This window comes from Symphalangus syndactylus, chromosome 7 (assembly GCF_028878055.3).
Source record: "Symphalangus syndactylus isolate Jambi chromosome 7, NHGRI_mSymSyn1-v2.1_pri, whole genome shotgun sequence".
Lineage (NCBI taxonomy): Eukaryota > Metazoa > Chordata > Mammalia > Primates > Hylobatidae > Symphalangus > Symphalangus syndactylus.
The window spans coordinates 44,570,372-44,585,151 of record NC_072429.2 but is presented as its reverse complement, the minus strand read 5'-3'; the positions used below and the strand labels follow the sequence as shown (position 1 = coordinate 44,585,151).

The window sequence follows — 14,780 nt, the reverse complement described above, 5'->3', positions numbered from 1 at the left end:
TGTGTGTCCCTTTAAGAGCCGGAGCTCTGCCCCCGCCTCGCAGGCGCCCGGAGCCTCACAAAAGAACAGGATGTTGTTGATTTGTCACCAAACCACAGAGAGGAAATGATTGTAAATTTCCTTTAAACATCCCCACCGCGCTTCGGCCGCCCCCGCTTCCGCCTCCGCCGCCCCCGCCCGGCCCGGCACAGCGGGGCCTCAGCGCTCCCGCGGGGCGCCTGCTCCCCGGCCGGGCCACGGGCCGAGCGGCTCCTGGGCGCCTGCGGGAGGAGCCCCCGGCCCGGCCGCTGCCCCCGCTCGCGTTCCAGTTGCTTTCTTATGATTATTTTTTCTACAGCTGCAGCAGAGGAAGGTCCTGGGCTTTTGTGTGAGCCCGCGCGCCGCCCTTCTCTCCGGGAGCGAATGGGAACCGCGCGCGGGCAGCTCCGTGCTGTGTCTAGGGAGCGCCTTAGCGCGCCATCCCCGTTTAGCCTGGCAGCCTCCCTGTAGAGGCAACAACCGTTAGCTCCTTCGTTAGGGTCTGGAGGGACACTGAGGCCCAGGTTAGTTACGTGAGCCGAAAGTCACCAGCTCTTGGAACGCTCTGGGGGCTCTTGGAACACACCACGCAGGTTTAGGTCACCCCAGACCTTATATTTGTAAATCAGTGAGCGACCGGAACATTCTAGAATCCCCAGGTCGTCAAAAGTGGCAATTTACATTGGGAAGTCCAAAGCAATGGTTGCCAAGTCCAAGTTTTTTCGTGGGGGAACTTCCCTCACCACTTCCAGCCGGGCACCCCTTTTTCAGAAGCTGTTTGGGTCTCAGTTTCTACCTGTGCTTTTTTGCACCCGAATTCCTCCTGCTTTCACCCCATTTGCTTGTAAGATTTCAGGAAGCCTCTGGTGCAGTAAGTGTTTGCTCCCGACCTGTGGCCCATGTTGGAGTAGTGTGGTCTGTGGTCTAGGAAAGGGCTGCCTTTGCTGTACAGAGTGTTCTTTTGGAGCAATTAATGCTTATTCCGGCATAGGCTGCACTGGGCTTCTTGAACTAAAAGCAGCAGCTAATGTCCTAGACACCGCTGAACAGAGTTCTCTCATTTCATTCTTTGACCAGCCCCAGGAGGTAGAGGTTGCTTTTCTCTCTATACAGTTGAGGAAGCAGGTTCAGAGAGGCTGAGGAACTGGACCAGCTTGCACATTGTAAGTGGAAGACACAAGATTCATTTAGTTACCACATTCTGATTACCGGTGATGTCTCTCTTTAATGCTTTTTCTTATTACTCGCTTGCGGAGACAGGTGGTGAAGAGAACACAGGATATTTTTGTTGGGTCTTGTTACCTCAACTTCCAGGGAGCTCTGGGCCGGACCCCACTTTCTGGGAATAGTTAGGTGGCCAGTGCTCTCAGACTGGAATCTTCACCAGCCTTTGAGGTCCTGAGTGGCTTGGGGACTGAAGTGGAGTTCTTTTCACTCTACTTTAATAGGAAAATGGGCTCCTTTAAACAGTTACCTGGAGTTGGATTTCTAAGGCTTGAATAGTCCCCGTCCAATGCAAGCCCTTCTATTCAGATTCTCAGCTCTAGGGGGCAATGGTAGGAGCTGGTGAGATGTGTGGAGGGTGGACTTTGAATATTAAACGTGCGGTTCCTAACAGCTAATGTTTTCATGTGCCTGCATGCACTGTGCCAGGTGCTGTGCACGTGTTTTCTCATTTGATCCTAAGCCACGAAAAGTTGGTATCCAGAGAGGTCGTGCACCTAGAAATGGTGGAGCGGGGGTTGGCATTTCCCTCTACAGGATCCCCTGTGTCTGTGCAGGAGGAGGTCATCCAGGCACCCCAGAAATGAGACCACAGTTGCTTGCCTTCAATCATGCAGAAAGCCAAGAGGGTCCTTGGTGCGGGTGGATTTTGAGAGAGAAAAGCAGTGGCCTTTGGCTCCTTTGTGCTGCAGCTGTCTGCAGTTCCTCAACTCTGAGGACATTTGTTGAGGGATTTCCAGAGCAGACTTCTGTGTCTCCACCTGTCCTTTTTGCTTTTATAGAAATGCCAGTCACTGGGGCATCCATATCCTGACACTTGGGAGAGTGAACCATCTCCTTGTTTCCATTCCTCAGATGAGGAGCACAGGGCACCAACCTGCTAAGTTGTTGTGGGCACTGAATGGGCTGACTTGAGGCAGAGCAGAGCCACTGAAGTCAGGGTCCCTAGTCCCCACCACTCAGTTCTGGGGAAGCTGGAACCATAGGGCAGGTCATCTGATGCCACCTGGTCTCAATTTCCAGGCCTGTGAAGAACTTTGGTCTAGGTGGTCTATGAGGGCCCTTCCAACCATTATAGAAAAAATAGCTTCTATTTACTGGTTCTGTTAATATTTATTAAACATCCATTACATGCCAGGCACTACTGTTACAGGCGTTGGAAATACAGTGGTCAACACAAGTTCTGCCTTCTTGGAATTTAGGTGAAGAAGATGCCCAAATAAAATAATTTTATATATATGTAAGTGTATGTATATGTGTATATGTCTATACATATATATGTATGTGTACAGTCATGGGCTGCATAATGATGTTTCAGTTAATGATGGACTGCACTTAATGGCGGTGGTCCGTAAGATTATAATAAAGCTGAGAAATTTCTGTTGCCTAGTGAGATCATAGCTATCCTAATGTCTTAGCTTAGTGCAGTGCATTACCTTTTCTGTGTTTAGATACACAAGTATTTATCACTGTGTTACAGTTGCCTACAGTTTTCAGTACAGTAACATGCTGTACAGGTTTGTAGCCTAGTAGCAATAGGCTGTACTATATAGCCTAGGTGTGTAGTAGGCTATACCATCTAGGTTTAAGTAAGTACGCTCTAGCTCTATGATGTTCGCATAACGATGAAATCGCCTAACGAAGCATTTCTCAGAACATTTCTCAGAACTTACCCCAGTCGTTAAGCGACACGTGAATGTATGTGTATATATGTAAAATGTCAAGGAGTACTTTGTTGTGGACAAAAATGAAGCATGTAAGGGGAAATGCAGTGTGTGTGATGGGAGGGCTCCTATTTTATTTAGGATGAGGAAGGCTCACTGATAAGGTAGAAGGGAAGGAGTGAACCATGCAGCTTTCCGGGAGAAGCTTACTGTAGGTATTTGAAGTGGCAGAGATAAAGACTGGAGATGGGACTGTGTTGCATAGCACTTACTATGTGCTGAGCACTGTGCTAAGTGCTTTATAGTCTTATATATTTAATCCTGCTATTACTGGTTTGTTTTCTTTTGAAGTATGAGACTCAGGTTAAATGATTTACCCAAGGCCACACAGCTAGTATGTAGCGAAGGTGATATTCAAATGCTAGTTTTCATCATCATGCTGCTTCCCACTAGGGACTCTCCTTTTTGAGCTGGACCTGGCGTTTCATTCATGACCTGGTTCTTTTGATTTCTTGGGGATTAAACAGCAACAGTGGCCAAGGTGACACCTGGCAACTGAGTTGCATGGTTGACAACAGCTCAGGGCCTGAAGTTCCTTTCTGTGAGTGGAGGAAGGTGATATGTTTAATACTGGAGAGCCCCATGTTGTGTTTATGGCAGAAGGGGGGAGAAACACCTGCAGATTATTGTAAACAAGATAAACGGGAGAACGGGGTAGCCTGAATCCCTCTGTCTCCCCCGCTTTGTTTTAATTTCCCTAAGATAGGCCCAGCACAGCATGTTGTATTGTACAGCAATAATTAAAACACTTGGATTTGTGAACTGAGATTTATAGGGCAAACAGGAGCCAGAGGAGAAAATGACAGTCATCTCTTTTATTTGCAGGCAGATATCCAAATTGCCACTTGCTTGCTTTTTCTTCCCGACACTATCACCTACTCTGCTTAATTAGATCCTTTCTTTTCCATATCATTTCCAACTGCCCGCTCTCCCTGCTGCACTGCAGTTTGTGAAGCCACACACTGAACACTTTCCCACAGCCCAGGGAAGATGTGAGTCAGAAACGCAGCAGCAAACAAGAGCAGAGGAGGGCACCTTTGCATCGATCCATCGGGCTGTTCCGCCTGCCTGTCCATCAGCCTCAGGGAGCAGGGATGGGAGGAACCTAACCCAGGGATAAGATGAGAAAGTGCTAGACATTTTCCAGCCTTCCTAAGACGGTTTTCTACTGAGTGCCTGTTTGTTGTGGGGAGTGGAGAGGAGAATGAATTCCCTAAACAGCAGGCCACCCCCAAATCACATTGCAATATCAAGTAATATTTTACTATGTTCAGAAGTGGCGTTCTAAACTTGAAACGGGAAGAGACGGGGGGCAGTTATGGGGACTGAGATGAAGAAAATGCTGTCAAATTTAGAATCTAGTAGAAAGGACAGTCAAAAATAGCTAATGAGAATTTTTGGCCAAATTGGCCAAAATATTTATTGAATACCTTGAATATTTGCTGATACTACGTGTTTTAGGCATTGTTTTAGGCACTGAGGGGATATAGCAGTGGCCAAACACCAAGAAATCCCTGCCCACATTGATTTACATTCTACCTGGGTAAAGGAGGGTTGTGACTGTTAATTTCTTACCAAAGAGCATAGAAACTATGCAGAAAAATGAAGCGAAGGGGCCAGGCATGGTGGCTCCCGCCTGTAGTCCCAGCATTTTGGGTGGCCGAGGCGGGTGGATCACTTGAGGTCAGGAGTTCGAGACCAGCCTGACCAACATGATGAAACCATGTCTCTAGTAAATAAAAAAAAATTATCTGGGCATGGTGGCGCATGCCTGTAATCCTAGCTACTTAGGAGGCTGAGGCAGAAGAATTGCTTGAACCCAGGAGGTGGAGGATGCAGTGAGCCAAGATTGTACCATTGTACTCCAGCCTGGGCAACAGAGCGAAACTCCATCTCAAAATAAAATAAAAATAAAAATAAAGCAGAGAAAGTGGCTAGGGAGTAGTACTGGGATTTGTAATTTTAAAACGAAGTGAAGACAGTACAGTGTGGAGATGGACAGGCCCGATCTTGAATCTGGGCTTTGACACCTGCCAGCTGTGTGTGACCTTTGAGTTTCTATAATCAACCAGTCTGAAACTTTTCTTATCTGCAAAGTGGGTCTAGCAATAAGGGGTTACATGAGAAAAACTATATATATATATATATAATTTTTTTTTTTTTTGAGAGAGAGTCTCACTCTGTCGCCCAAGCTGGAGTGCACTCTAGCACGATCTTGGCCTGCTGCAGCCTCCCAGATTCAAGCAATTCTCCTGCCTCAGCCTCCTGAATAGCTGGGATTACAGGCATGTGCCACCATGCTTGGCTAATTTTTGTATTTTTAGTAGAGACGGGGTTTCATTGTGGCCAGGCTGGTCTCAAACTCCTGACCTCAGGTGATCTGCCTGCCTCTGCCTCCCAAAGTGCTGGGATTACAGTCATGAGCCACCGTGCCCTGCCAGAGCAAAACAATATAAATTTACATATTCAATCAGGGTTTCATTAACGTTAGGTGATATTACTACTAAGTGCTTATAATATAGGGTGATGGGGGAGCCGAAGGAGGAGTGGCCCATCGCAGTTGGAAAACGGGTTATTGTCCTTGTCAGCTTTCTTTTTTCCAGTAATCCTAGTTCGACTATACACCAAGAAGGCAGCAGGAGTGCAGGAGAACTCTTGCAGCCAGGATTAAGGTTGGGAAGGATTTAGATCCTGGTTTGATCTGTGGGACATAGGCTGAAGTTAGAGAATTGTCAGTATTTTAGATTCTGTTTCAAAAATTATTTTCTACAAGCTTTGTGTTCAGCCAGATAGTTCACAACAAGCCTGGTGGGGAGGCTGGGGCTGTCTGCTTGACAAACGGGAAAACAGGCACAGGATGTGAGTGCCTGGCCAAGGTCACCTCTAGTCTCCAGAGGAGATCTCCTGCCGGCCCAGTGATGAGTCATGCTGGAGTGTTGCTCCCGGGGTGAAATCACAAAGGAAGGAAGGCTTGGATTTATTGCAGGCAGCAAGGGGAAGTTTCCTGTTCTTGAGAAATCTCAGAAACAGTAACTCCTCCACCTGAGGGGCCTCACTGAGTAGCCACCAAACCCACACAGGTACAGGGCCTGGTTTGGGGTGAGGGAGAGGCCTTTGGCCTGTGTAGAGGATAAGCAGTAAACAGGACAAAGAAAAGAGAAGGGGCCGGGTACGGTGGCTCACGCTTGTAATCCCAGCACTTTGGGAGGCTGAGGCGGGCGGATCATGAGGTCAGGAAATCGAGATCATCCTGGCTAACACGGTGAAACCCCGTCTCTACTAAAAATACAAAAAAAAATTAGCCAGGCATGGTGGCAGGCGCCTGTAGTCCCAGCTATTCGGGAGGCTGAGGCAGGAGAATGGCATGAACCCGGGAGGCAGAGCTTGCAGTGAGCCGAGATCAAGCCACTGTGGTCCAGCCTGGGAGACAGCGAGACTCCGCCTCAAAAAAAAAAAAAGGAAAAAAAGGAAAGAGGAAGATTGTAGTGGAGAGCTTGGGCTGTGGGCTCAATGGACCTCGGTTTGCTGATTCTGCCCCTTACTGGCTTGGACAAGTCCTATAACCCTTTCTGAGCCTCAATTTCTTCATTTGTTAAATGGGATCATCACAGTGCCTGACAGGTTTAATGAGAGAGTGAAGTAACGTGTGTTCAGATCGCTTGATCCTAGGAGTTCAAGACCAGCCTGGACAACATAGAGAGATCTCTGTCTCTACAAAAAATACAAAAATAGCTGGGTGTGGTTGTGTGTGCATGTAGTCCTAGCTAATCAGGAAGCTGAGGCAGGAGGATGGCTTGAGCCAGGGAGGTCATGGCTGCAGTGAGCTGTGATGCCACTGTACTCCAGCCTGGGCAACAGTGCGAGACCCTGTCTTAAAAAAAAAAAAAAAGATATGTGCCAGGTGTTCAGCACTGTGCCTTGCACACAGCAAACCCTTATAACATTGGTTGTTATTTATGGAGAGGAAAAGGATAAAGGGGTGGGAAGGCAAGAGAAGAGGGCTTAGGGTACTCTGCCCTCTAATGCTGGACCATTCAGATGAGGTCTTGATGAAGCTCTGTCCACCTGAAGCTTTTATTTTTATTTATTTATTTTGAGACAGGGTCTTGCTCTGTCACCCAGGCTAGAGAGCAGTGGCAGGATCTTGGCTCACTGCAACTTCCACCTCCCAGGCTGAAGCAATTCTCCCACCTCGGCCTCCTAAGTACCTGGGACTACAGGCACGCATCATCACGCCCAGCTAATTTTTGTATTTTTAGTAGAGACAGTGTTTCATCATGTTGCTCAGGTTGGTCTCGAACTCCTAGGCTCAAGCAATCCACCAGCCTCGGCCTCCCAAAGTGCTGGGATTATAGGCGTGAGCCAGCACACCTGCCTTGTCTGGAAGCTTTTAGAGTCACTCACACAGGAAATGCCGTCTTGGCTCTCCAGGGGTTCATGCTGGATCCAGCAGAGCAGGACCAGACAAACACTCGACATCTTCCGGTTTTCACTCACCCTCCCCGGCATCATGGTTCAGTGGTCACGGTGGGCCTGGGAGGGCCCCCCTTGGTTCCCCCTGTTTCCCTTACCTTAAGCTTTGCCTCTCTGACTGAGACCCATTATGCCTCCCTGTCTCTGTTGACTCCATATAATGAAAATAATTGAGCCTGTCTCCACAGATAACTGTCTCAAAACAGTCAAGCCCCACCCCGGTCATCTGCCTCTGACTGAACACACCCCGCACACTGCACAGGGCCTGCCGTAGCCTGGTTCCAGAACCCAAGCAGCGAGAAACCGTAGACGAGGTGCACGTTTCACAGTGAATGAAGGAACTGGGGCTGACACCCTGGTGGACAGCCCTGTGGTTTGCTGAAGGGTGTCTAATGGTTCTGAGACTAAGGTTCGAAATCTCTGAAAGCACCTCTAAACAAAACGTTAATTATGGTGTTTTTGCAATTCGACTTTGCCCTTCATCCTCAGCCTTCCTTCCTCGATGCTGCCTGCCCTGGTTTTCTGTGGAAGATTCCTTTTTTTTTTTTTTTTTTTTGAGATGGAGTCTTGCTCTGTCACCCAGGCTAGAGTGCAGTGGCGCGGTCTCAGCTCACTGCAGCGTCTGCCTCCTGGGTTAAAGCAGTTTCCCTGCCTCAGCCTCCCGAGTAGCTGGGATTACAGGTGTCTGCCACCACACCTGGCTAATTTTTGTATTTTTAGTGGAGACGGGGTTTCACCATCTTGGCCAGGCTGGTCCCGAACTCCTGACCTTGTGATCCACCCGCCTCGGCCTCCCAAAGTGCTGGGATTACAGGCGTGAGCCACCGTGCCCGGCCTTTATGGAAGATTTCATTAAGAAAACAGGTAATAGGCAGGGCTAAAGAGTTGCATGTGCTTGGGGAGGGGAAGCTACAGAGGCTGGTAATTTCTGATTTCTGTGTAAATTGTCCCAAGAGCTGACCTCATACTTGTAAGCACAGCACCTCCCAGGATGAGTGAGAAGGGCAGGGTTGTCAATTAGAGGAAACTTAATTTAATTGTATCACTCTAGTTCAAAGCCCTCATTTATGTTTGTATACTTTGTTGAGATATTGTAACAACCTTAGATGAAAAAAATTGAAATTCTCATAATGTTTCAGTGTCTTAAATGACCCTGTCCATTTGCCTGGGGTCTCTTCTCATCTTTATCCCTGCTCCTACACACATCTGCACATGGTGTGAGTTCTTTCACCATGGGCCTGGATTGTGCTAAAACCTTTTACATATTTTTCACTGAATCCTTGCAATAACTCTAGAAGGGAGGAATTATTATCCCAATTACTCTGTTGGAGAAGGGGAGGCTCTGAGGGGTCCTATAGTCATAGTTGGCAGAGCTGGGATTCAAAACCAGGTCTGATTCCATCCAAAGCCTGCCAACTTTGTGGTCAGTATGATTTTGTGTCTGTGTTTTTCACTCGGTATTGTGTTATAGATATTTTCCTTTATAGTTTTTGTAATTATTGTTTAAAATGAGAGCACAGAATTCCGTGAACCATTTTTTGTGTAACCATTTTCTCCTCCTGGGCATTTGCACTGTCCTCCGTTTGTCACAGTTATGGACAATGCTCTAACGGACATTGTGCTTAAAGCTTTTCTCCTCCCCTCTTGCCCCTCTCCTCATCCCACATGTTGGGTGACTTATTGACCTAAGTTTCTGATTCCCCTCTGGGGAGTTGCTTAAATATAGAAGGGAAGGCAGAGCCTCTCAGTGGTTCAGAGCACAGGCTTTACAATCAGACAAAGCTTGGTTTGAAAATCAGTTCTGCTACTTCCTAGCAATATGAACTTGTGCAAGTTACTTAACCTCTCTTTTGTCTCAGTTTCCTTTTCTGTAAAATGGGGATAATGTCTGTCTCATAGGATATGTTGTGAGGATTGTATGAGATGATACATGCAAAGCACTTGGGGCCAGCGTATTAAATACATATTAGGCACTTTGTACTTAGAAATTACTGGACTTGATCCACAGATGTGTTTAATTTGGTCTGCATAGTGTGAAGTTTTTAAAAAATTAAATGGCCAGCACTTAAAAATTGGCAGTTTTTGCCAGGCTCTGTGGCTCACGCCTGTAATCCCAGCACTTTGGGAGGCCAAGGCAGGCGGATCACGAGGTCAGGGGATCGAGACCATCCTGGCTAACACAGTGAAACCCCGTCTCTACTAAAAATACAAAAAATTAGCCGGGCTTGATGGCGGGTGCCTGTAGTCCCAGCTACTCGGGAGGCTGAGGCAGGAGAATGGCGTGAACCCAGGAGGCGGAGGTTGCAGTGAGCCAATATCACGGCACTGCACTCCAGCCTGGACGACAGAGCGAGACTCCATCTCAAAACAAAACAAAACAAAAAAAAATCTCTTGGCTCTCTTGAAACATCAGAATGTCCGGAAACGTTGCGCCTGCATCTTCACGTGGTTGGATAGGGTGGAGCTGAGCAGCAGCTGCCCCTTTTAGATGTGGCATGAACTACCAGGTCTTTTTTTTTTGAGACAGAGTCTTACTCTGTTGCCCAGGCTAGAGTACAGTGGTGCGGTCTCAGCTCACTGCAACCTCTGCCTCCCGGGTTCAAGCGATTCTCCTGCCTCAGCCTCCTGAGTAGCTGGGAATACAGGCGTGTGCCACCACGCTTGGCTAATTTTTATATTTTTTAGTAGAGATGGGGTTTCACCATATTGGCCAGGCTGGTCTCGAACTCCTGAACTTGTGATCCGCCTGCCTCGGCCTCCCAAAGTGCTGGGATTATAGGCATGAGCGACCACGCCCGGCCAACTCCCAGGTCTTTTAATTTAGGCTGGGTTACCCAAGGGCAGACCCTGAAACAGCAGCAGCTGACAAGGGAGTGAGGGAATTGGGACTGGAAAGGGGAAGAAACCAAGCAAAGGTGCAATTTCATGCAAAGGCCCTTGCAGGGTAGCTTCAGCCTGAGCCTACATGGAACTCCGGAGTTGTCTTGGCTTGAGGCAAGGTCATTGGCTACGGTCTACTGAGTCCCTGGTGGTGGTAGTAAAGGGACACAGCATAGGAGGTCTAAAGTTTGGGCTGTTGGAATTACACTGATGTTCAGAGGGGCTCACAACTGGCAGAGGGATCTGGGTGAGACACCGACAGTATCGGCTACATGTCATTCACTCATTTTTGCATCAGACACTTCAGTTTGCAAGCACTGCACTACTTGGTCATTATTTTTTCTGTGTAAATTGGGTCATAGCTGGGTCAGAGTGGCAGCAGTTCTCTGCTTGGGTAAAGGTGGTAGGGAAGGAACAACTCTCTTGTGCAGTAGACAGGAAAGGTGTTTTTATCTCTGTTTTCCAGATAAGGAGACTGAGTCTCAGGGAGGTCAAGAGACATGCCAAAGTGCAGCTTGGAAGTGGTAAGGTAAAGAACAGAATGCTGGTGTTCTGCCTCCTGGTTTGTCTCTCCCCCTCTAGTTCATCTCATCCAGCCCATTTCTTGCTGTACATGGAGATGCTCCCTAAGCAAACCTTTCTGTGCAGATGCAGATTGAATACAGATGTTATAACAGGGTTAGTCCCACATAGCTGAACTCTTTCTAAAGAAAGACAGAACCGTTTGCAGAGAAAACCAGAACTTGTTTCCTGAAAACTTCCCTGGTAGAGGGTGGGTTTTTGTCGTTTTGGCCCAAGACAGAGATGGTGGATGAAGTTTCTCCTTCAAATCTTCAAGATCTAAAGAAATTGCTCCGCCTCTTTGCCTGGAGGAATGCTGTGCTGCTAAAAACACACTTTTGGACACGGCACATTTTTCTTTCACAGTGGAAAGACCTGACTCCCTCAAAAGGGTGTTTGCAAAAAGCATCAAGTTCTCAGAATGACAAAACAGTTTTAAAAGAAAAAAACATTGTGTCAGCTCTGCAGCTTATCAATATAAAATGAAGATTAAGATTCATTTATGTGAATGGATCATTTTTTTGGGGAGGGAGTTGTTAAAAATTCATATATCTTGGCTAATGGAACCACTTCCATATCCACAATGAAAAAAATTTAAAAGGAGTCTCATAAAACCTTTCCTGGAACAACCAGAAAAGGAGTGAGTCCCTGAAAATACAAATTGGTGGTGTTATCTTTGCATATTTGCAAAATTCTTTGAACTTCTGAATAGTCTGTTGTGGACCTAGTCTGCTGTTACTTGACACAGGGTCTTGCTCTTTTGCCCAGGCTACAGTGCAGTGGCATGATCCTAGCTCACTATAGCCTCAAATTCCTGAGGTCAAGCACTGCTCCCACCTCTGCCTCCCAAGTAGGTAGAATTACAAGCATGTCACCACACCTGGCTAATATATATATATTTTTTGAGATAGTGTCTCGCCCTGTTGCCCAGGCTGGAGTGCAGTGGTGTGATCTCGGCTCACTGCAACCTCTGCCTCCTGGGTTCAAATGATTCTCATGCCTCAGCCTCCCAGTAGCTTGGACTACAGGCGTGCACCACCATGCCTGGCTAATTTTTGTATTTTTAGTAGAGATGGGGTTTCGCATCTTGGCACAGGCTGGTCTCGAACTCCTGTGCCTGGCCCTAGTTATTTTTATATTAACAGTAATGACCAAGCTCTGAGAGGTTCCTTAATATTAGTAGCAGAGGTAGGATTCAAATGCAGGTCTGGATGACTCATAACACATATCGTTTTGCACTACTCAGTTTTGCCTTAAATCAGCCCCTTCTTTGAATAAAGCACCCTGTTAAGAAGACACCTTGAAGGCCAGGCGCGGTGGTTCATGCTTATAATCCCAGCACTTTGGGAGGCCGAGGCAGGTGGATCACGAGGTCAGGAGTTCAAGACCAGCCTGGCCAACATAGTGAAACCCCGTCTCTACTAAAAATACAAAAATTAGCCGGGCATGGTGGCGCACGCCTGTGGTCCCAGCTACTTGGGAGGCTGAGGCAGGACAATAGCTTGAACGTGGGAGACAGAGGTTGTGGGGAGCCGAGATGGCACCACTGCACTCCAGCCTCGGCAACAAGATCAAAACTGTTTCAAAAAAAAAAAAAAGAATAAAAAGGCACCTTGAAGGTCACATTTGTCCTTCTCTTCAAGGTACTTGCTATCTAAGGTGGGGGTGGAGAATCATCCTTTATTTTACAGAAACAGTGATTAGTTCTTAAGCCTTACTTCATAGATAAGGAAACTGCTAATCAAAGAGGTCAAGTGGGCTGGGCGCAGTGGTTCGCGCCTGTAATCCCAGCACTTTGGGAGGTCCAAGGGGGAGGATCACGAGGTCAGGAGATCGAGACCATCCTGGCTAACACAGTGAAACCCCATCTCTACTAAAAAATATAAAAAATTATCCGAGTGTGGTGGCGGGCGCCTGTTGTCCCAACTACTTGGGAGGCTGAGGCAGGAGAATGGCGTGAACCCGGGAGGCGGAGCTTGCAGTGAGCCGAGATCGTGCCACTGCACTCCAGCCTGGGCGACAGAGCGAAGACTCCGTCTCAAAAAAAAAAAAAAAAAAAAAAAAAAAAGGGTCAAGTGATGTGTTCAAGGTCACAGCTATGAAGTGACAAGGCTTTTTTTTTTTTTTTGCGATAGGGTCTTACTCTGTCACCCAGGCTGGAGTGCAGTGGTGGGATCCCCGTTCGCTGTAGCCAGCCTCAAGCTCCCAGGCTCAAGCAATCCACCCATCTCAGCCTCCCCAGTAGCTGTGACTACAGGCACATATCACTGTGCACCACTAATTAAAAATTTTTTTTTCTTTAGAGGCAGGGGTCTAACAATGTTACCCAGGCTGGTCTCAAACTCTTGGCTTTGTGATCCTCCCACCTCAGCCTCCCAAGGTGCTGGGAGACAAGACTTTTATCAGGTGGCTGTTGCCAGTACCCCTTAGCAGTTGGAGATGTTTATGTGGACTACCTCATTCCTGCATCCAAGGCAGGTGAAGGTCACAGCTGTCCTTCAGGGTCACCCAGAGGCCAAGGTAGCAAATGTCCCAGGTGTGTGTTTAGTGTTCCTGGAGTGGAGATTCTAAAGCAGATTTAGCTGTTAAAGATGCCTCTAGGGTCGTGGGTCCATGGCATTATGTGCAGCAGAACTCAGAGGCTAACCCACCCCTCTGTCTCTGTGGGGAAGGGTCCCTGCTTTGGCAGGCAGACTTAGGAAACTTCCTGAGACCCATCCCTGGAGATTCTCTAGCAGGACAGTGGCCCCTGAGGGCCGCTGAGTTGAGCAATTCTCCTGCCTCAGACTCCCGAATAGCTGGGATTATAGGCGCCTGCCACCACGCCTGGCTAATTTTTGTATTTTTAGTAGAGATGGGGGTTTCACCACGTTGGCCAGGCTGGTCTCGAACTCCTGACCTCAGATCATCTGCCTACTTCGGCCTCCCAAAGTGCTGGGATTACAGGCATGAACCACCACGTCCAGACTTTCACATATGTTACTTACTTCCCACTTCCCTCCTTACCTCCCTTCCCTCTTAATTTCTGGCTGGTCAGTCAGCCCAGTAGGGCTATCCTGCTGCAATCACATCTGCAGTGACAGTGTTTCCCTGCTTCACACTCTGGGCTCCCTGGTGACTGTCCTGCTATGCACGAAGTTCATTGGAGGTGCACACATTAAGGGTGAAAAAATGCTGGGACCTCCTAACATACAGGGGAGGTGGGCTAGTGAGGCCACTCTGTATTTGGGCTTTAGAGTCACCTGGCCTGCGTGTTAATCCTGGCCTGTGCCACATTGGCAGTGTGACCAGAAGTATGTTATTTAACACCTCTGTGCCTCTGATTCCGTATTTGCAAAATGGGGATGAGACCAGTTCTTACCTCACAGAGATGCAGGAAGTTTTAAAAGCACTAGCTCATGACAGCCCTGGCACTGATAAGTGTTAGGGACTATTATCCAAAACAAACACAAAACATTAGGTCCTACCTTTTTAGTTTTAGAGTTAATTGATTTAATTAACTGACAATAGAAACAACTAATAATAACAATAGCTAACATGGGCCAGGCATAGTGCCAAGTACCTTTAATTATTAACTTGTTTAAAAATCTGAAGGTACAAGAGGGATATGTCTCCCTCCTACCCTGTATTATTTAGGGTTCTCCAGAGAAACAGAACCAATAAGATATAGAGAGAGGCCGAGTTTGGTGACTCACACCTGTAATCCCAGCACTTTGGGAGGCTGAGACGGGCAAATCGCCTGAGGTCAAGAGTTCGAGATGATCCTGGCCAATATGGTGAAACCCTGTCTCTACAAAAATTACCCGGGCATGGTGGTGCACACTTGTAGTCCCAGCTACTCGGGAGGCAGAGGCAGGAGAATGGCTTGAACCCAGGAGGCGGAGGTTGTAGTGAGCCGAG

General features: G+C 47.6%; 1 long non-coding RNA gene across 1 annotated transcript; it reads left to right on the top strand.

Moving 5' to 3' along the window:
* Window positions 1-219: 219 nt before the first annotated feature.
* On the top strand, window positions 220-8,507 carry LOC134737155 (uncharacterized). The gene is made up of 3 exons (XR_010121800.1): window positions 220-542; window positions 1,096-1,181; window positions 7,628-8,507. It is a non-coding gene; the product is annotated as an uncharacterized lncRNA (long non-coding RNA).
* The last annotated feature ends 6,273 nt before the right edge of the window (window positions 8,508-14,780 follow it).